The sequence below is a fragment of the Bos grunniens genome, chromosome 8, assembly GCF_055505025.1.
Source record: "Bos grunniens cultivar Pamir isolate PY7600 chromosome 8, Bosgru_T2T1.0, whole genome shotgun sequence".
NCBI classification, from domain to species: Eukaryota; Metazoa; Chordata; class Mammalia; order Artiodactyla; family Bovidae; genus Bos; species Bos grunniens.
Genome location: NC_141172.1, coordinates 10,589,941 through 10,612,285, shown reverse-complemented (window position 1 = coordinate 10,612,285; position 22,345 = coordinate 10,589,941). Strand labels below are relative to the sequence as shown.

Below are 22,345 nucleotides of genomic sequence, written 5' to 3'. Positions count from 1 at the left end.
ACAAAAATGTCAAGGGTAGAATGATAAGCAAAAATGTCCTTGGTAAAAAGAGAAAAAAGACAAAGTTTCTTTGCATTCATTCTAGAGTGGTTGCAGGGTTAATATCAAAGAAAATGGAATTCAATTTTAAAAGTGTTAAATAGAAAAAAATAATATTATATATTTAATGGAAATAGGAGTCATGAACATCGAGATGCAAAAAACTGATTCTAACAAAATGGAGGTCAGTCATGTTTTGTGAAAATTCAGTTCCTTAAAACTCTACAATAGTTTTATGTCAAATAATTTGAATAGTTCTATGTCAAATAATTTACGTCAATATACAAACAGTTTATGTCAAATAGTTAGAAAGTTGCCATAGCTCTCTAACCTCCTTCACTTAATACAAGCATTCCTAATCATTGACTCAACGTTGTTGATTAAAAACATTAATCAACACGCTCAGATGCAAAATGAAATTCTTAAACCTTGAAAAAAAGTGTAGCATTTCATGAAGTACGTGACAGTAATTTGACAGTGTTTATTTTAGACTATATTATATTTTGATATCTTATAAATGTTCTGTGAGGAATTCTGATTGCCTTTATAATCAGCCAGCAATAAATTAAAAAAAAAAAGCCATTGGGGAACAATGTTAATTGCTTATTTCTGAATTTTACTTCTTATTTCAATATTTGTATCTTTTCCAAAATTTCCACAGTATTTTTATTACTTTTATATCGGAAAATTTATATTTTAAAGACCATATAGGTTTAACATACCACACATTATCATTATGCATCATAGTGACCTTAGTAACAATTTTAGCATCCTTTGAATAATTTAAATAATACAGGTTATATTTCTCTGTTACATTATTATTGTCTTTGCCACTTAACTTATTCCAACTGATCTCATATGCCTTTAGGACATCATTTTTGTACCTTTTTCCTCAGAGAAAGAAGGATGAAATATCTCAGTGGTCTTTACAAATACCATTTAAATAATATAATTCTGCACCTCCATTTCTCCTCCACCCTTTGAGTTACCATTCTGCCAGGTTGAAAGATGACAAAACCACATTTCATAAAATTAAATTCCCCATTGGCCACCTGAACAGTTCAGATGGAATGTTTAGTATCCATCCCCTCTCTGCATTCTAACCAGGCAATGAATTTTCTGTAACACTGACTTTTTTTTTCCTCAACAAGATCCATGCTGCTCTGCCTCAATGTCCTGGGAGTCATTAAAGCCTCTTTAAAAAATTCAAGACTCTCCTTCTGGCATTTTGTAATTATCATCCACAGGCCATGCATGCTCACAGCTTCCCCTTTCTCACAAACTCCTAACTACCAATGCTGAGAACAAACAGAACAATGTAACAATTATTTACAGTCAAGTTTCTCTCACACTCGCTTGGCATTTTAAATTTTTCATGACTGATGCTAGTAAATGGGCTGTATTTAGGGGTAATTAATATTTATGTGTGGAACAGGAAGAACAGGAATAGGCTAATCCTTGGAGAACTTTCACAGTGAAGAATCTTGGCAGTCTCAGGGCCGCAATATGTTGAGCTGAAAAGTTCCCAGGTGTTTACTTTCCATCTGTTTAAAAAACAAAAAAATCTTTTAACACTTCACACCTGTTTTAAGATTACTTTTCAATCAAAGCAAGATGGATCAAGTAAAAGATTTCATGGAATCTCCTTATTTCTTTCATTTTAGATTAGATATAGGGTAGCAAATAGGATTTAACTCATCCCCAAATCAAAATAAGGTGAAATGAAATGTTGCTCAGTCATGCTCTACTCTTTGCAACCCCATGGACAGTAGCCCACCAGGCTCCCCATCCATGGGATTTCCCAGGCAAGAATGCTAGAATAGGCTGCTGTTTATTTCTCCAGGGAATCTTCCTGACCCAGGAATCAAACCCAGGTCTCCTACATTGCAGGCAGATTCTTTACCAGCTGAGCCACCAGGGATAACTTCAAAATACATGGGTGCTGTTCAAATCATAATCAGAATTCACATGGATTCAGTCAAACATGGTAAGTATAGACATCGTCATGAGGGCATACCTGACCCCCCATGTCGGTTGGCACCTCAGCCAGCTGGCATGAGTAGAGAGAGCCAGATTCTGTTAACCAGTCCAGGTACATTTGGGAGCAGAGGCATGTAGTATGACTGAGATCTCAAAGGAGTACAGACTATTTTGATATTATATTGTTATGGAAAACACTGAAACCTCCCACCCTGGCCAGCAACCATAACTATTTGCATTAGTTATTTTATGTCAGGAGGTCTTGGTTCAGTTCAGTTCAGTCCAGTCGCTCAGTCGTGTCCGACTCTTTGTGATCCCCATGAACCGCAGCATACCAGGCCTCCCTGTCCATCACCAACTCCCGGAGTCCACCCAAACCCATGTCCATTGAGTCCGTGATGCCATCCAACCATTGCATCCTCTGTCATCCTCTTTTCCTCCTGCCCCCAGTCTTTCCCAGCATCAGGGTCTTTTCAAATGAGTCAGCTCTTCGCATGAGGTGGCCAACGTATTGGAGTTTCCGTCTTGGTAAGAAACATAAAACTAACAAGCTACCACAGAGCAGAAGAATTTGGGGAAGGTCCAAAGGAGGCATCACATGTCATACCAACCTCCCAGAATCCTCCTCGTGGTATCCATCTTGGCTGAGCAATGTGTGTGCCCTCAGGAAGGACCCTGAGTCAGAATGTCTGGCCAGACCCTATCACCATAAAACCTGAGACTCTGAGCCACATGGCAGAGCAGTTCTCCTGCATTCCTTTACCCTCCTGCTCTCTGCCCAAGTGCCACTTCCCAATAAAGTCACTTGTTTTGTCAGCATGCGTGTGTGTCTCCTCAGACAATTCCTTTCTTAGTGTTAGACCAGAGCCCACTCTTGGGCCCTGGAAGGGCTCCTCCTTTCTGCAACAATATCAGTATGATTGCTGAGTCACTATCAGTTAATATTTTTTCTGGGTATTTAGGACATGACCTTTGAAACTGGGGAATAAATTGCCTAAAACAAAGCTCTCCAAAACAACTTTTCGGCAGAGTTCCGGTAGGATCCTTCAGCCTCTCTAACTCCAGTCAGGCCTCTTCTCTACAATCCACATTAGACACACAGCAAAACGCAAGCGCCTCTGATTCCTTCTCTTCGTTCTACTTGGTACATCTCTCTTCATGCTGTCCCCACTGCTGAATCTCCTTTGAACTGTACTACATCGCCCTTGTCCTTCCTTACGTATCAAGAATTTTAAAAACCCCATGCCACATACAACAGTTGCCACCGTTTTCAAGAGGTAGGACACATCCCATGAGAATCCGCCTAAGCAATGCCTGGAGTCCTCAGATGCTGTTCCATATGAACTTTTTAGAAAGACAAGTTATCTGTGTTACACTATTGTGTTTGTGTCTAATCTGTCCCATTATAGGGGAACGGGGTTTTTCCCAGCTGACCTGGGCATATCACCACCATTCACAATGAGGTTTCTATGGAGTAATCTCTTCTCTCAAACAGCCAGTTTACACTAGGACATTTGGAACTGTACCTATTGATAAATTGGAGTTTGTCTTTACTACAGGGCCAGACATACTTCAAAACCCTCCTCCGCTCAGTCCTCTCTCCAATTCAATATCCAATTTATCTTCAGAGGCTATCATAATGCTCAGAACAGAGGACGGACTTAATAAATGTTAAATGAAAGAACAAACACTATAGTGCTTTTAAAATTGAAATGAAGTATCTGACAACTAGCTCTGACTTTTTAATAGTGTTAATACTCAGGATTCCTTCAGTTACAAATTATAGTAATTCTCTCTGAACTAGCTTAGGCAAAAGGATAAATTTACTATGAGGCTCTGACAACTATGGAATGAGAGGCAGTTGTTACTTAGGGACTCAAAGGCCACCAAGATTGTCTCTTCATGTCTCCCAGAGTGTTGGCTTCATTATCTCAGACCAGCTTGCTTCACATTGCAGGGCATGTGGCTGCCAGCCAAGCAGGATTTGGCATCCCTCCCTTTTGTTCCTCAGAAAGGAATCTGATTCACTCATCTTGGGTCACGCTCATCCAAGATCAGTCATGATAATTGGTCCTTAATGTGTCTAATTGCTTTTTCTCTCCTACTTTCCAAGACTTCAATTGCCTACTTAGCAAATAAATGAATGAAAACTGATAGATTAAAAGCAGTACATTCCAACTGACTTCTTTTCTGATATCATTTCCCTCTTCTGAATTCACTGTCCATTAATAACATCATACTTTTAATAGTCCACTGGGCACTTGAACTTGAAATCTATCTGTTTGTCCCAAATTGAATTAGGTTCTAAGTCATTAGTTTTTGTTTCTACCAGGCCTTTCCATATCTCATTCCTCATTTTTCTTCTCATTCCTGCCTCCCTATTTCAAGTATATTTTACCCTCTTCCTAGACTAATGGAATAACAGCCTTCTCATTAGGTATCATACTCCCATCCTTTATTGTAACCTAGGCTTCACATGGCTGTCAGAATTTCACTTCATAATAAAACTCAGCATCAAAAATTTTCCCTATTTAGGGGCTCTCAGGGGCTCCCAGTGGCTACTGAATGAAATACAATCTCATTATCTCAACATTTAACATATGTTGAGATGTAACATGTTACATATGAACCTCCATCCTAGAGAAGCTGCCTGCCTCAGACATAACCTTTGCTCATGCAGACTTTCTTCAATTTGAAATGTTGCCTCCTCTCCCCAAATCAGACCTTTGTTCTACTAGTGAAAACCATGCCCATCCTTTTATGTTATTTGTGAAACTCTGACCATTTCAGATTATACATTTTCCTTTCTGATGATGCATACATCTTTTAATTCCTTTATTTGTGCCTAACCTAGTGGCACTTGGCTTACGGTCATGTCCATGCTTTACTTATGTTGACATCTGTTTTACCTCTTTACCTGGTTAAATGGGCTACTTGAAAGCAAAGCATGGGTCTTATTCATCTTCATAAATTATTCTGTAACAAGACTGTATCTTCCATAAAATGTTTGTACTCATAATATTTCTGAAGTAAATTAAGGGACTTTGAGAATTCTTTCCAGGTTTTCATGCCACAAGACCATATATGCTTGGTATGCCTATCCTGACTTTTATGAAGATGCATAAGATCACTGATAATAGCAGTAGCCTTAATATCAAGTATAAGGAAGACCTGCCAAAGTTTGGGTAGCATTTCTCCATTATTAATGAGGAAATAATGAGTAACACCCTCTTAAACTCTTTCTGGACTAGAGCAACTCTGAATTCACTAAAGAAGGTTTGAGAAACACTGACTCTTTCCCACTCTCTGCACCTAATTTCCAGATTCACAGATCTACATAGTTCATTCTCATGGTCATGGCTCCCAGCAGTATGAGGCTGTCTTGTGAACCAACCAAATCTGATACTTGTCCTTTTATTGGCTCTCTGCCCTCTTGGCCCTCTGACAGTTCCTCTCTCTCCACATTTATTCAGAGGTGCTCAACATAAAAGGTCTGAAAGCATAGGAGCAGCTTACTGAAGGGAGAATTTTGAGGGGCTTAACTGCATAAGAAAAACCACTATGGTATTAATCTCACCTAAGAAATTATCAAATATTATAGAGCCATCATTCTATATTGCTGTGGGTACAGTAAGGTGGGCATTCTGACATACTGAAGGTAGGAATGCAAACAAGGATAATCTTCCTAGAAAGTAATTCACAACATGAAGCAAGACATTGAAACATAGACATAATCTTGGACTTATCTTCTATGAATTATTAGTAGGAAATAGTCAGATATTGGGGTGAAGATTTAAGGCTCCTCTGTCCCAGAGAGTAAAGGAGAAGATCAGGAGAAGTGTGTAGAATGTGCAGGTCCAGAACGCACAAGAGAAATGAAGAGTCAGGGAGAGGGCAGGATAGAGGGCCTCAAATAATGCAAGTGTTTCAGAAGCCAGAGGAGGAGAAGGTTTCCATAAACCATGGTGGTCAGATGTTCAACACTAGAGTGGGATGAAGACTCAATTCAGACCATTGCTGTTGTTCAGTCACTAAGTTGTGCCCAACTCTTTGGACCCTATGGACTGCAGCACACCAGGCTTCCCTGTCCTTCACCATCTCCCAAAGTTCGCTCAAACTCATGTCCATTGAGTTGGTGATGGCATTCAACCATATCATTCTCTGTTGCGCCTTTCTCCTCCTGCCCTCAATCTTTTCCAGCACCAGGGTCTTTTCCAAAGAGTTTGCATCAGATGGCCAGAGTACTGGAGCTTCAGCTTCAGCATCAGTCCTTCCAATGAATATCCAGGGTTGATTTCCTTTAAGATTGACTAGTTTGATCTCCTTTCAGTCCAAGATAGTCTCAAAGGTCTTCTCCAGGACCACAATTGGAAAGCATCAATTATTCAGCAGTCAGCCTTCTTTATGGTTTAACTCTCACATCTGTACATGACTACTGGAAAAACCAGAACTTTGGCCATAAGGACCTTTGTTGGCAAAATGATGTCTCTGCTTTTTAATACACTGTCTAGGTTTGTCAAAGCTTTTCTTCCAAGGAGCAAGCATCTTTTAAGTTCATGGCTATAGTCACCATCTGCAGGGATTATGGAGCCCAAGAAGAGAAAATGTCACTGTTTTCACTTTTTCCCCTTCTATTTGCCATGAAGTGATGGAACTAAATGCTATGATCTTCTATTAATACCGAGTTCCAAGTCAGCCTTTTATTCTCCTTTTTAACCTTCATCAAGAGGCTTTTTAGTTTCTCTTCACTCTATGTGAAGTGATATCACCTGCCTATCTGAGGCTGTTGATATTTCTCCCAGAAATCTTGTTTTCAGCTTGTGATTCATCCAGCCTGGGATTTCCCATGATATACTCTTCGTAGAAGTTAAATAAGCAGGGTGACAATATACAGCCTTGACATATTCCTTTCCCAATTTGCAACCAGTCTGTTGGTGTACGTCTGGTTCTAACTGCTGCTTATTGACCTGTATACAGCTTTCTCAAGAGACAGGTAATGTAGTCTAGTATTCCCATCTCTTTAAGAATTTTCCACAGGTTTTTGGGATCTGCACAGTCCAAGGCTTTCACATAGCCAATGAAGCTACAAAAGTAGATGTTTTCTGGAATTCCCTTGCTTTCTCTATGATCCAATGAATGTTGGCAACTTGATATTGGTTCCTCTGCCTATTCTAAATCCAGCTTGTACATCTGGAAATTCTCGATTCACATCTGTTGAAGGCTAGCTTGAAGGATTTTGAGCATAACCTTACTAGCATGTGAAATGAGTGCAATTGTACGGTAGTTTGAACAGTCTTTGGCATTGCCCTTCTTTCAGATTGGAATGAAAACTGACCTTTTCCAGTCCTATGACCAGCCATTTGGCCACTGCTTAGTTTTCCAAATTTGCTGACATAAACGCAGCACTTTAACATCATCATCTTTTCAGATGAATAGCTCAGCTGGAATTCCATCACCTCCACCAGCTTTGTTCAGTGTAATGCTTCCTAATGCCCTACTTGATTTCATACTCCAGGTTGTCTGGCTCTAGGGGAGTGACCATATCATCATGGTTATCTGAGTCATTAAGACCTTTTTTGTATAGTTCTGTGTAATCTTGCCACCTCTTCTTAATACCTTCTGCTTCTGTTAGGTCCTTACCATTTCTGCCTTTTATTGTGCCCGTTCTTGAATCAAATATTCCCTTGATATCTCCAATTTTCTTCAAGGTATCTCTAGTCTTTCCCCTTCTGTTTTCCTCTGTCTCTTTGCATTGTTCATTTAAGAAGGCCTTCTTATCTCTCCTTGCTATTCTCTGGAATTCTGCATTCAGTTGAGTGTATCTAAACCTTTCTCCCTTACTTTTCACTTTTCTTTCCTCAGTTATTTGTAAAGCCTCCTCACACAACCACTTTGCCTTCTTGCATTTCATTTTCTTTAGGATGGTTTTGATCACTGCCTCCCAACTATGAACTATGAACCTCCATCCATAGTTCTTCAGGCACTCTGGCTACCAAATCTAATCCTTTGACTCTATTCATCACCTCCACTGTATAATCGTAAGGGGTTTTATTTAAGTCATACCTGAATGGTCTAGTGGTTTTCCCTACTTTCTTCAATTTAAGCCTGAATTTTTAATAAGGAGGTGATGATCTGAGCCACAGTCAGGTCCAGGTCTTGCTTTTTCTGACTGTATAGAGTTTCTCCATTTTCAGCTGCAAAGAATATAATCTGATTTCAGCATTGACCAAAAATTATGTTTTTGGTCAATGAGAGGCCAGTTTTCAATAATGGCTGGTGGATTTACTAATTCCTGATTATGCTATTTTCCTTATTATTTATCTATAGATCTTAGCAAGCAGTCAGATACCTTAAGCAGGGCTATTCCTTTGCCATTCAAGGTCTAATGTCACCATGATTAGAAAAGTAAAACTTTAAAAGCAGAGTCCTGGGTCCTTCTAATTACTGTAGTCATCACAGCTTTCAACAAATAACTTTTGGATCCATTCTTATCCTTAGCTTCTCTCTTTTGTACTTTCCTCCCTTCCCCTCTTCTTTCCTTCCTTCTACAATGTTTATTGAGCACTGGGGAGGGTGCTAAATGCTGAAGACACAGGCAATCAAAAAGCTTTGTTATTTAGCCAAGAGGACTCCATATCTGCACAGGAAGAAGCCATTACACTAGAGTCCTAGTTCAAAACAATGAGTGCCGTGAGAGTGTGAAATAGAAGCTGTTAAACCGGTCTGTGGATAAATGAAAGCCTTCATTAAAGAAATGACATTTAAACTGAGACTTGAAAATAAATGTGCCTTGTTTATATGCGATTTGGGCCAGGGCTAACACTGTACCCATAACAACTTTATTAATTCTCTGGGTATCTCCATTTCTCCCCTTTGAAAAGAAAGCCTTCACTCTTTACCATCTCAGGAGCTTGCTAAAATGCTTTGAGACTAAGTAAGGGTTTAAAAGTTTGGAAAGGACACCACTAACAATTTTTTTTTTTTAAGCAACATCCATACAAATTGTGAAATTATTTGTTCTAGCTCTGTGAAAAATACCGTTGGTAGCAAAAGAGACACAGATGTATAGAGCAGTATTTTGGACTCTGTGGGAGAGGGAGAGGGTGGGATGATTTGGGAGAATGGCATTGAAACATGTATAATATCATATAAGAAATGAATCGCCAGTCCAGGTTCAATGCAGGATACAGGATACTTGGGGCTGGTGCACTGGGATGACCCAGAGGGATGGTACAGGGAGGGAGGTGGGAGGGGGGTTCAGGATGGGAACACGTGTATACCCGTGGATTCATGTTGATGTATGGCAAAACCAATACAATATTGTAAAGTAATTAGCCTCCAATTAAAATAAATAAATTTTTAAAAAAGCAACATCTATGAAACCAGATGTATCTAGCTTAAACTGAGTGTCCAAAGATTGCTTATAACAAGATTTCACTGGTTCATAAACTCTGAGGAATTTCTGTGAGAATGATAGCAGAAAACTCACAATGGACCTGAAGACAGAAAGAACTAACCAGCAAGTGGATAAATGCAGGTAAACACAAGGTAATTCCCTTAAAAAAAAAATGCCAAATGCCATACTGTACAAGTTCTTCATAGAAGTAAATGGTTCTAAATTTTTAGGGAAACAATTTTAGACAATCATTAGTGGTACATGAGTATAGGGCCTTCGATCAAAGCCTAGAATCTCTGTGGGGAAAGGATGGGGACCAAGCTTTGGATGAACTGAAGTATCTCTGTTGGGCAGCCCCAGGATGAGTGGGGATCATGGTTCAGAACAAAATGATGGATTGAGATCAGAGCATTCTCTGAAGTAGCAATTCTTTGTCCATTCCCAATTATGGCTCCTAACATCACCCAATTTCTTTTTTTATAATTAATTTCCCTATAACACTATTTTAATAAATGTTTGAAAAATGAAAATCTGTGTAAGACTGGTAATAGCCACTGAAAGATACATCATTTTATTGACTAGTAAACCCTGTGTTTTTCTGCATCTTTTTGCTTTCAGAAAAAGAATTTAAAGCAAAGCATAGATCACATACATTCAGTGAGGATGAAGATGTGCTTTGGGGAAAGGAGAAAAGCTTAAATTTTAGGGCGATGGATTAAATTTTAAGATGACATCAGTAAAATTCAAATTTATTTTACTTCCATCCTATAGCCCAGAGGTTCTCAAACTTTCTCACTTTATGACATCCTTAATAGCAAGTAATTTTTTTATATGATCCCTAAACCCAACAGATCCATTTGCTAGATAGATTTAGACTGCCTAATAGGTCTGACAAATTGGTAGCTTTTTGAAAAACTAATATGTAGAGTCAAAGAAAGGAATTTTTATTTTATTCTTATTTAATCATAACAACTCATTGACAGAATGTGTGTGACTCTTAGTGACCACAAATTTCCCAAACTGAACTCCATCAACCACCTCATCATTTCTCGTCCCACACTGATTTTTGAGTGGTAGGTCCTTCCCTTGCCACCCACTCCCCCAGTCCAGTGTACCTAAGAGAGTTCCTGGTACAGAGTGAATGCTCAAAAAGTATTTGTTAAATGAATCAACAGAAGCACTGGAGATAGAAAGACCTGGGTTTCCATCCGGCTTTGCTATAAACCAACTGTATCACCTTGGACTAAACCTCTGTGAGTGTCAATTTTTATTATTGTACCACAGATAATAAAAATGAACGACTCCCTGGATTGTTTTAATAATTAAGTGAATAATTAAAACAGCACAGTATCTGACACTTATAACCACTTAACAAGTGGAAACTTTTTAAATTACTACTGCAGGTTTTTGTGTTTTTTTTTCTTTCACAGTTAGAAAATATTCTAGGGGGAATATTTTTTTAAATCTGATAAAAATAAATAACTATAGTCAAAATGCCAAAAGGAAATATAGGATTAGAATTGGATTTAAGGGATTCCTGGAAGCTGAGTTCTAAATGAGAATTCGGAGGTATGGTGAAAATAGCACAGAAAACCTAGTTCAAATCAGATTTCTGCCTCTTTGCACCTTTTCTGCTACTGAAACTCTCTGACTCTCAGTCTCCTTTTCTATCACATAAAGGAAAATAATACTTCTGAGAGGGATTCTATCAGGAAAACTGGAAGAAATAGTTTCCTTCATCTCCATGGAAAGAAGAGGCTGAACATGCTTGCCTGGTAGAATCCCAAGTCCCAAGGGTGGAGACAGAGCAGGGCCTCTTGCACCATAAGCTACAGTATGAGGAGATAACTACTAATAAGAATGTCCGCTGAAGGTCCCTATTTATTCCTGACCTAGGCTATATAAAACTTGGCTACTGTATCTATCACAGTTTGCTTTGAAAAATATCAACTGCTAAGTATTTTTACATAGAAAATAATTTAATATCAAGTATCAGAAAGATTCTTAACTGAATGCAGAGTTCCAGAGAACAGCAAGGTTAGCTAGGAAGGCCTTCTTAAGTGAACAATGCAAAGAAACAGAGGAAAACAACAGCACAGGAAAGACTAGAGATCACGTCAAGAAAATTGGAGAGATCAAGGAAACATTTCATGCAAGGATGCGCAGGATAAATAATGGAAACAATAAAGACATAACAGAAGCATAAGAAATTAAGAGGAGATGGCAAGAATACACAGAAAAACTATGAAAAAAAAGTCTTAATGACCCAGATAACCACAAAGGAGTGGTCACTCAGCTAGAGCTAGACATCCAGGAACGTAAAGTCATGGGGGCCTTAGGAAGAATTACTAGGAACAAAGCTAGTGGAGGTGATGGAATTCCAGTTGAGCTATTTCAAATCCTAAAAGATGACACTGTGAAAGTGCTGCACTCAACATGCTAGTGAATTTGGAAAACTCAGCAGTGGCCACAGGACTGGAAAAGATCAGTTTTCATTCTAATCCCAAACAATCCCACAGACTGTTCAAACTACCATATGAATGTGTTCACCTCACATGGTAGTAAGGTTATGTTCAAAATCCTTCAAGCTAGGCTTCAGCAGTACCTGAACCAAGAACTTCCAGATGTACAAGCTGAACTTAGAAAAGGCAGAGGAACCAGAGATTAAATTGCTAACATTCATTGAATCATGGAGAAAAAGTGAAAGCTAGTCTTACTGTCATGTAAGACTCTTTGCAATCCCATGGACTGTAGCCTGCCTGGCTCCTCTGTCCATGGAATTCTCCAGGCCAGAATTCTGGAGTGGGTTGCCATTTCCTTCCCCAGGGGATCTTCCCAACCCAGGGTTTGAACCCAGGTCTCCTGCACTGCAGGCAGATTCTTTACCAACTGAGCCATAAATTCCATATGGAACTTAGCTAAGGCAAAGGAACCAGAGATTAAATTGCCAACATTCACTGGATCATAGAGAAAACAAGGAAAAGAATTTCAGAAAAACATCTACTTCTGCTTCATTGACTGTATGAAAGCCTTTGACTGTGTGAATCACAACAAACTGAAGAAAATTCTTAAAGAGATGTGAATACCAGATCACCTTATTCATCTCTTGAGAAACCTGTATTCAGGTCAAGAAGCAACAGTTAGAACTGGACATGGAACAACTGACTGGTTCAAAATTGGGAAAGGAGTACAACAAGGCTGTGTATTGTCACCTTGTTTATTTAACTTCTATGCAGAGTATGTCATGTGAAACACTGGGCTGGATGAATCACAAGCTGGAATCTGCATTGCCAGGAGAAATATCAATAAACTCAGATATGCAGATTATACCACTCTAATGGCAGAAAGTGTGGTGCTGGAGAAGACTCTTGAGAGTCCCTTGGACTGCAAGGACATCCAACCAGTCCATTCTAAAGGAGATCAGTCCTGGGTGTTCTTTGGAAGGAATGATGCTAAGCTGAAACTCCAGTACTTTGGCCACCTCATGCGAAGAGTTGACTCATTGGAAAAGACTCTGAGGCTGGGAGGGATTCAGGAGGAGAAGGGGACAACAGAGGATGAGATGGCTGGATGGCATCACTGACTCGATGGGCGTGAGTTTGAGTGAACTCAGGGAGATGGTGATGGACAGGGAGGCATGGCGTGCTGTAGTTCATGGGGTCGCAAAGAGTCGGACATGACTGAGCAACTGAACTGAACTGAACTGAATGGCAGAAAGTAAAAAAGAACTAAAGAGCCTCTTGATGAGGGTGAAAGAGGAAAGTGAAAAAGTTAACTTGGAACTCAACATTAAAAAAACTAAGATCATGATATCTGGTCCCATCACTTCACAGTAAAACAGAATGGGAAAAAGTGGAAGCAGTGACAGATTTTATTTTCTTGGTCTCCAAAATCACTGCAGATGGGGATTTCAGCCATGAAATTAAAAGACACTTGCTCCTTGGAAGGAAAGCTATGACAAACGTAGAAGGTGTATTAAAAAGCAGAGACGTCACTGTGCTGACAAAGTTTGGTATAGTCAAAGCTATGGTTTTTCAAGTAGTCATATGGATGTAAGAGTTGGACCATAAAGAAGGCTGAGTGCCAAACTGATGCTTTCAAACTGTGGTGCTGGAGAAGATTCTTGAGAGTCCCTTGGACTGCAAGGAGATCCAACCAGTCAATCCTATGAACATCAACTCTGAATGTTCATTGGAAGGACTGATGCTGAAGCTGAAGTTCCAATACTTTGCCTACCTGCTGGGAAGAGCCAACTCACTGGAAAAAAACCCTGATTCTGGAAAAGATTGAAGCAAAAGGATAAGGGGGCAGCAGAGGGTGAGATGGTTAGATAGCATCACTGACTTAATGGACATGAATTTGAGCAAACTCCAGGAGATAGTGAAAGACAGATGAGCCTGGCTTGCTGCAGTCCATGAGATCACAGAGTTGGACAGGACCTAGCAACTGAACAACGACAGCAATCAGAGACTCATACAACAATGGCAGGTTGTTGAAAGCAGGAGAGTAAAAGTCATGATCACATTTGCTAGCTTTAAAATGGCTGAATATACAAGAAATGCAGGGAACCACCATCGTGGAATACAGGTGGTCACCCCAAAACTATGTAGAAACCTCAGAGCCACTGCTACTGAAGCCCAGGCACCTGCTCACCACCATTTGGGAAGTGCTGGCTCTTTCCTGTTCACCTTCCAAACATCATGTGAGAGCTTCTTATCGATGAGAAACCAGAATTTTGCTGGCAAGAAAGTAGAGAAAAGTCATTTCCAGGCTTCTAGCCTCTGCAATACTTCAGAAAATGTAGAAGAGAAGTAATACTAATGAGAAACCAATACTAAAAGTTAACAGGGCAAGATACAGTCAGATATGAAGACAAGAGGGGCAAACAATGAGACTCAAGGGCAGAGAAGTAGTGGAAAACAGAGCTAAGACTAAGCCTCCAGGAATTTTGTTCTGATTATTGGCAATTTCTTCCCTTTAGGAAAAAAACTGGGGCATAGCCAGAGTGCTGTCATGGTGTGCAGTACAGTTAGGTGACGGACTTCCCAGATGACATGTCTAGCCCTTGTCAGCCTTCCCAGGATCCCTCACCTCCAAGGCAGCCCCTGGGTAAACCTGATCTCACTGAGACCTTAATTCTGAGTTCATAGCAGCCCCTGGTGGAAGGGGCTGGAACTAAAGTGCATTCAACTAGGGCCATTTCTGCTGATCCCTGATATATCAGTATTATGTAAAAGAAGGGAAAAATTAACCTTGCTTCATTTTATGCATTTCCACAGGTATTCTGTTATGACAATCTAGTTTTATTACAATCTAAAATTCCATTTTATAGGCTTGAAGGTACTCAACTTTCACCAAATAAAGTTCTTTTCCCTTTTTTCAAGGAAACAATCAATTGTGACAGCTTGCAGTCTCAAAAAACAGCACACCAAGATTTGTATACACCTGTTCTCAGATAAATTATCCATTGTCGTAGCAAATGAAATGTTTGCAAAATTCCTCTGAGGATCTTAGCTTAAAAATCCTGCCAAGTTATTTTTTAATGCTAACCTCAGAAAATGTAGCTGCTTATTGAACTCAACATATGTCTGTCCTCGGGGATAATGAAAGGATCCAGAAAGCAGTTCACTTAGAATGATCCTTATGGTAGACAAGTTCATCGTGGGCGTTCTTTAACAAATATGGGAGGAAAACCTGCTAGCACTTTAGGAAGAATTCATCACACATGAAGAGGTCTAAAACTAAATGTGATGATATTTGAGTTTTGTGTGAAACTATTTTGAACAGAGAATAAAAAAGACAGCAGGATCATTCTTTAAATGGCTTCTAGACTTCTTGATGTCTTGAAACTTCTGTCCCATTGCTTATCTGAAATAACCAAAATTAGGCCTGTGTTTAGTCGCTCAGTTGTATCCAACTCTTTGTGATTCCATGGACTGTACCCCACTGGTCAGGCTCCTCTGTCCATGGGGATTCTCCAGGCAAGAATACCAGAGTGGATTGCCATACCCTCCTGCAGGGGATCTTCCCAACCCAGGGATCAAACCCAGGTCTCCTGCATTGCAGGCAGATTCTTTACCATCTGGGCCACCAGGGAAGCAACTATTAGGCCTAGTCAAGACAAAAATTGGGCTTATTCAAGACAAAAGAGTCACCCATGATTGAGTAAACTCCTAATGAGCTTCATAGGGTTGTATGTCCCCAACCCCCAAATCCATGGGAATGGGTGTCTTACCAATTCCCTGGTAATGGGGCAGAAAAATAGTTAAGGTAAGCTGTACAAAGTGTTGGTAAAACACAGGTGTTGAAGGATAAGGGTTATTTAATGGGGTGAAGCTATTCCACTTCCGCCCCTTTTGATTATCTCAGGGTGTAGATACGTGAGTAACCTTTATCGGTATTAGCAAATTTTCATTTCCAGGCACTGGTCTACATCTATAATCCTTGAAACAAGCCCACCCTATAAGTATCATTACTGTTCATCTCACAGTTGAGAATAATGAGGCCCAGGGCAATTAAGTTCCCTGCTCCAAAAGGAGTAACACCCAGGCAGCCTGACTCCAGAGGCATGCTTGGAACTCTCAGGACACTTGTCCACTGCTGCTGCTACTAAGTCGCTTCAGTCGTGTCTGACTCTGTGCGACCCCATAGACAGCAGCCCAGCAGGCTCCCTCATCCCTGGGATTCTCCAGGCAAGAACACTGGAGTGGGTTGCCATTTCCTTCTCCAATAGGACACTTGCCACAAACTGTTAAAGCAAAATGTGCCCACCCACATACTAACAAAAAGTCCTGTATAAATCACTTTCCAACAGAAAATTCCAACTCCTATGCTAAGTACTTGGTAGGAGCTGGTGGGAGGGCAGGAAATCAGGAAATCATGAGTTCTTACACCAGAGGAAACACAGAAGACTTCTGATAAAATCCATTAGCTTTGAGGCCTGGACCTATATCTACTCATTACTCAGACCACTCTTATTTTCTGATGCACTCAGACTGTTCTCACCTATTTGATCACAAGTAGAACCAGAATATATCAAAGCAAAGGGGCTAGTGATTCTGCCAGACCCTGTATGAAACATCATTTTCTATGCAGTACTTTTGGGGCCAACTTAACCTATTTTGGGGCTTCCCTGGTGGCTCAGTGGTAAAGAATCCTCGTGCAATGCAAGAGACTCAGGTTCAATCCCTGGGTCAGGAAGATCTCCTGGAGAAGGAAATGGCAACCCACTCCAGTAGTCTTGACTGGGAAATCCCATGGACAGAGGAGCCTGGTGGGCTACAGTCCATGAGGTCACAAAGAGTTGGACATGACTTAGTGACTAAACAACAGCAACCTGGTTTTTGCAGAAGTCAATAGACCTTAGAACTACTGAAATATCAAGCTACCCTTTGAGTATTTAGATGGTAACTCTGGATATCCTCCACCTCTCTTTAGCCAGGCAGGATCCCAATTCCATGGCACCTTAGGGGGATGAGATACTAGCTGTATCCTCTTAAAAGCAGGGACTCAACAGTCCTGTGGATGCTCACATCCAAGCAGAAGGACTGAGGACTACAAGGACAAATAGAATTATGTAACCATTTTCCTTCTAAATTTTTTCATAGAGTTTCAAGCTAAGTGTGAACCTGTCAAGAAAAATGTTCTCTGTATCAATTTTCTCCCATCACATATGCAAAGCTGTTCTTTTAAAAACTCGCTCCCAAAGCTCTTATTTTCAAAACGAACATATCACTGTTGGTTCCCCTCCTCTCCAAGAATTCTCCATGAGCATAACAGGAAAAGCACACAGTCAGACTATACTTTCACATGAAAAATACATCACCCAAGGAAATTATGGAACAATTGGATTGACAGGGAAAAAAATAAGACTGAGCCATGATACCAGCTCATCTGTCACAAGTTCTGTTAGCCATCAAGATGAGGGATGTGGGCAAGGAAATAGATACAGACCCCTCCGTGGCATTTTCATTGTTTTTGGCTCATTCACTTCCAACACCTACTCATGTAGGTATTGAAATCTCTTGAGGAAAATCTCCAAGTGTCCCTGACTGACATCTCTAAAAAGCCTTGAGGCTTAAATCATTAAAAAGCTGAGACATTACTTTGCCGACAAAGGTCCATCTAATCAAAACTATGGTTTTTCCAGTAGTCATGTATGGATGTGAGAGTTGGGCCACAAAGAAGGCTGAGCAACAAAGAATTGATGCTTTTGAACTGTAGTATTGGAGAAGACTCTTGAGAGTCCCTGGGACTGCAAGGAGATCAAACCGGTTGATCATAAAGGAAATCAGTCCTGAATATTCATGGGAAGGACTGATGCTGAAGCTGAAGTTCCAGTGCTTGGCCCACCTGATGTGAAGAGCTGCCATTAGAAAAGATGCTGCTGATGCTGGGAAAGACTCAAGGCAGGAGAAGGGGACAACAGAGGATGAGATGGTTTGATGGCATCACTGACTCAATGGACATGAGTTTGAGCAAGCTCCAGGAGATGGTGAAGGGCTAGGAAGCCTGGCATGCCACAGTCCATGGGATGGCAAAGAGTCGAACACAACTGAGTGACTGAACAACAACAACAAATAGGACTCAAACACTGGGACTCCTCATCACAGAAAGGGTTCTGTACAAGGGACGACCATTCTTTATAAACATGAAAATCAAAAATGTAAATATTTTACTCCCATATTCAATAAATATTGAATAAATAAGGAAATAGTTATGCATCATAAGTAATTTTTCATAAAAACATACAATTGATTCAAATAAGTTTCTATGAACATAATATTTAATTTAAGGTAGAGTCTTAAAGAGGCAATGGTCCCTTTTGTGGCATGAGATAATTTTGCCTAGCATTTACTTAAAATAATAAGAAGCAGTAAAAAGTACCATACAATTTACTTAGTGTTTATGAATATACCAGAGAAGATTACTTCTGAATATAGAGTATACTTTCCAAAGTTTTAGCCATTAACTACAGCTGTAGCTCTCTGTCTTGCTTCTATTCAGACAATAAAGATCAGGTTTCTATTATAAATAATGATTCAGTGAAACTTTATAATTTATGAAACCTAAGTATTTATAATTCTATTAGCAAAACTGTATATCTTCGACCTGGTGCCTATTAGCAAAGAGATGGGTGAGCTGGAAACCACGGGAGGGAAATCCAGATCACCCTATTTTATTACCAGATAAAGAATGTTGTTCCTAGACTTTTTGAACAGAAAACAATCTTCCAGATTCTTCTCATTGAAATATAACAGCAAGGTATCATTTCATATCTTTATTCCTATGAAGGATGATATAGAGGCAAAAACATTTAGGTAAGAAAAGTCATTTACTCACAGTGTATAAGCAGGCCAGATTTCAGAAAAACTGGCTTGTTAAAAAACATGTTTTTTTTAATCTGAATAATTACCATGTAATTAAATTTCCAGTTAGTCTGCTCATGGCCAAAAAAAGAGCAATGTTCTCACATAATTATCATATCCAAGAAGATCCTGGCCTAGTCTCTGGTATCTGATAGGGCCCACACGGGGTCTCATTGATATGATGGCTCATTATGTGGACCTCGAAAACAAAGAATAAAATCACAGTGATCTGTGAGACGATAAAATTGCCTAAATTGCATCCTGTTATCTTACTGGTGTCTATCTTCTCAAAGCCGCAAGACCACCAGATTCCAGACCTCTGGCTACGTGACCATCCCTTCAGAGAATTTTTCACTGGTGGGGTATAAGAAGGACTCCATCAGAAAGGGAGGATGCTGGTTCTCCTTAAGAGCCAGTCACCCTTTCTTTTCCCTCTAATAAATTTCCCTTTTCTTGCCTGACTGCCCGGCTTGTTCTCTCTTTTTTGCACTAGTCTTACATTCTGGTGCTGAAACCCGGGAGGGAAGAGCCACCCCCGAGCCCACCTCTGGTGGTCCCCTCCTGGGACCTCGCCGAGAAACTGAGACGAGCCCTGGGACGGGACTCTCCACTTGCCTTGCTGGACTGACATCCACACACCGGCCCACATTTCACCCATTGGTTACAAGGGTGAGGGAAATCCCATTCTCTTGGATCCTCTCTCTTGCCTCATTTCAAAGTCCTAGGGCCCTCGGCCTTGTGCCCCACCTGACTTTGAAATAGGGGACGCCCATTTCAAAACAGACTATTACTCTCTGAGAAAATCCTGAGAACGGGGACGCCTTTTCTCTCGGACCTTTCTCCTCGCTTTCTCTCGCCCTTGCCTAACCTATTCAGCCTCAATGGGAAAGTCTTAATCCCAGCCCTCAAAATCTACTCCTCTAGGATGCCTTCTCTGAAACCTGAAAGCTTTGGACTTCCAAGGGGAGATAAGATCAAATAGACTTATTTACTATTCTAACACTCTCTGGCCACAATACAAACTTGGTAACAGGTCCCAATGGCCAGAAAATAGAACTCTCGATTATAATACTCTAGGGGACCTCGATAACTTCTGCTACCGTGACAGCAAGTGGTTAGAAATCCCTTTATGTTCAGGTTTTCTTCGCTCTCTGCTCTCGACCCTCTCGCTGTGAATCCTGTTCTACTTCTCAAATACTTTTAACCCACTCTGGACCACATCCTCCTAATACAATGTCTCCCAATCCCTGTTCAGGCTTTTCTTCTGCTTCCTTTGACCCTTCTGACCCACCCCCTATTGCTCCCAATCCCCTTGCAGTTGCTCCAGATCCAGTTCCACAACCTCCACCTTATGTACCCTCCTCCCTCCCTCCTTCTCAAGTGCAGGCCTCCCCTGCCCCAGCTCCCAGCCCCTCTCCCCAGCCTGTGCCTGAGGTAAGCTCTAAGAGCTCAGCCCCACCCTCCACCCTGAGGGTCCCAACGCTTTACCCTGACCTCTCGAGGTCCCCTGCCGGTACCCAGTCCCCGGTACCCAGTCCCGAACAAATTTAAAACAGGAAACTTCACCTCAGGACCCCGCTCCTTCCCTTGCCCCATTCCTCCCTTTGTGGGAAGTAGCTAGAGCAGAAAGCATTGTTTGAGTTCATGTCCCATTCCCCCTCACAGATCTATCTCAGATTGAAAAGTATCTTGACTCTTTCTCCTCAGACCCTGATAATTATCTAAAAGAATTCAAGTATCTTAACCCAGTGTCCCTGATGGCTCAGACAGTAAAGTGTCTGCCTGCAGTGTGGGAGACCCGGGTTGGATCCGTTGGTTGGGAAGATCCCCTGGAGAAGGAAATGGCAACCCACTCCAGTACTGTTGCCTGGAAAATTCCGTGGACTGAGGAGCCTGGTAGACTACAGCCCATGGGGTCGCAAAGAGTCAGACACGACTGAGCGACTTCACTTCACTTCACTTACCGACTTACGACTTAACCTGGCATGATATTTACATCATCCTTTCCTCCACTCTTCTCCCAGAAGAGAAGAAACGAGTATCGCAAGCCTCTCAGGCGTATGCTGATGAGATACACAGGACAGATGACACTAAGCCCATTGGGGCCACAGCTGTCCCCCGAGATGACCCCAACTGGGGTTATCAGGCAGGGAGACCTGAACGAGCAGCTCGTAATCATATGATTGCTTGCCTCACTGCCAGCCATCAAAAGGCAAGACATAAAGCCATCAACGTTGATAAGGTCCAGGAAATAACTCCAAGACTAGATGAAAACCTGGCTCAATTTTTAGCCAGGTTAGCGGAAGCGCTACAAAAATATGCAAAATGAGACCTCATGTGGGCCCTATCAATATCAACAGTACAAAATTCAGCGATAAAGTGCTTTTGTTAGGAAGTCAGTATTCAGGAGAACACTTTTGATTTCATGTTTTTTGTGACTAGAATTAAACACAGTGACTGTTACTTGTTTTGTCTGTGGGTAGGGGTCGGGAAGTTTGTTGCTTTGTTTATGTTGGTTCCTTTGTTTGTCTTCCTAACTGTGGGATGTGATATGAACTTTTACCTAAAATGAAGACCTACCAAGAGGTCAATCTGGATTTCATACTCCAACCTACTGACAGAGGCTATGAAAGCTTGAAGAATTCTGAGAAACTTCTCCTGGGCTCAGTACAAGACGCCGTATTTGAACAGTAATTTCTCCCACGTGCATGGAAAGAGCGCATGGAAACATTTGCGTCAGACACGTTTAATTTTTTTTAACTTCCATGTAATTTGAATGCCCTGCCTTTAGACAGAAATAAACTATGACAAGAGAGAAGTGAAGTCGCTTAGTCGTGTCCGACTCTTTGCGACTACCATCCATGGGATTTCCCAGGCAAGAATATTGGAGTGGGCAGCCATTTCCTTCGCCAGGGGATCTTCCCAACCCAGGGATCGAACCCAGGTTTCCTGCATTGCAGACAGATACTTTACCATCTCAGCCACCAGAGAAGCCCCTAAGACAAGAGAGAAGCAACCTAGTAAAAGTCACATAAAAAACACGTAGTATAACTCCGACTGGAAACCAAGTCTTTTAAAGAGGAGTCTAGCAAACATGGTGGGAGGAGGGGGTGCCGGGCAAGCGTGAATATTTGTTGTGAATGAATTCTCTTTCCATTTCACCAAGCTGTATACACTCTAAGAATCAAAATCACCATATTGCCCTCTAGAGCTTATCCATTCAGGGTAATTATACCTTTTCTACAGTAATGGTTTCTTTTTCAATGTGGAGAGAATTAATTATTTTAACTATCAAGTTGATAATCCTTGTATGCAGAATAATCACCGAGTGTTCTTTATATGGAGGGAACTCAATTGGCCTGCCAGAAATCTCAGTGTGACCCTCTGGCACAATGGTAACTAGCACGATGCATTAATTATGTGGGGTGAAAATTGTTTGTTAATTACATGGTTCCAAAGAATGAAGGTTGCCTTTTCTGCCCAACTTCTTTTGTGAAGGGTCAATTCTTTACTTCAAAATTTTGATTTTTTACTCTTTGTTTGGTTCCCTAATAGTTCTTTT

At 40.8% G+C, this 22,345-nt stretch overlaps 1 long non-coding RNA gene across 2 annotated transcripts in view; it reads right to left on the bottom strand.

The window, feature by feature from the left end:
* Nucleotides 1–634: 634 nt before the first annotated feature.
* The window catches only part of LOC147366665 (uncharacterized), a 312,135-nt gene continuing 290,424 nt past the window's right edge, over nt 635–22,345 (bottom strand). For both annotated transcript variants that reach the window (XR_015169448.1, XR_015169447.1), the window contains one exon: nt 635–1,583. This is a non-coding gene — a long non-coding RNA (uncharacterized LOC147366665). The remainder of the gene's footprint in view (nt 1,584–22,345) is intronic.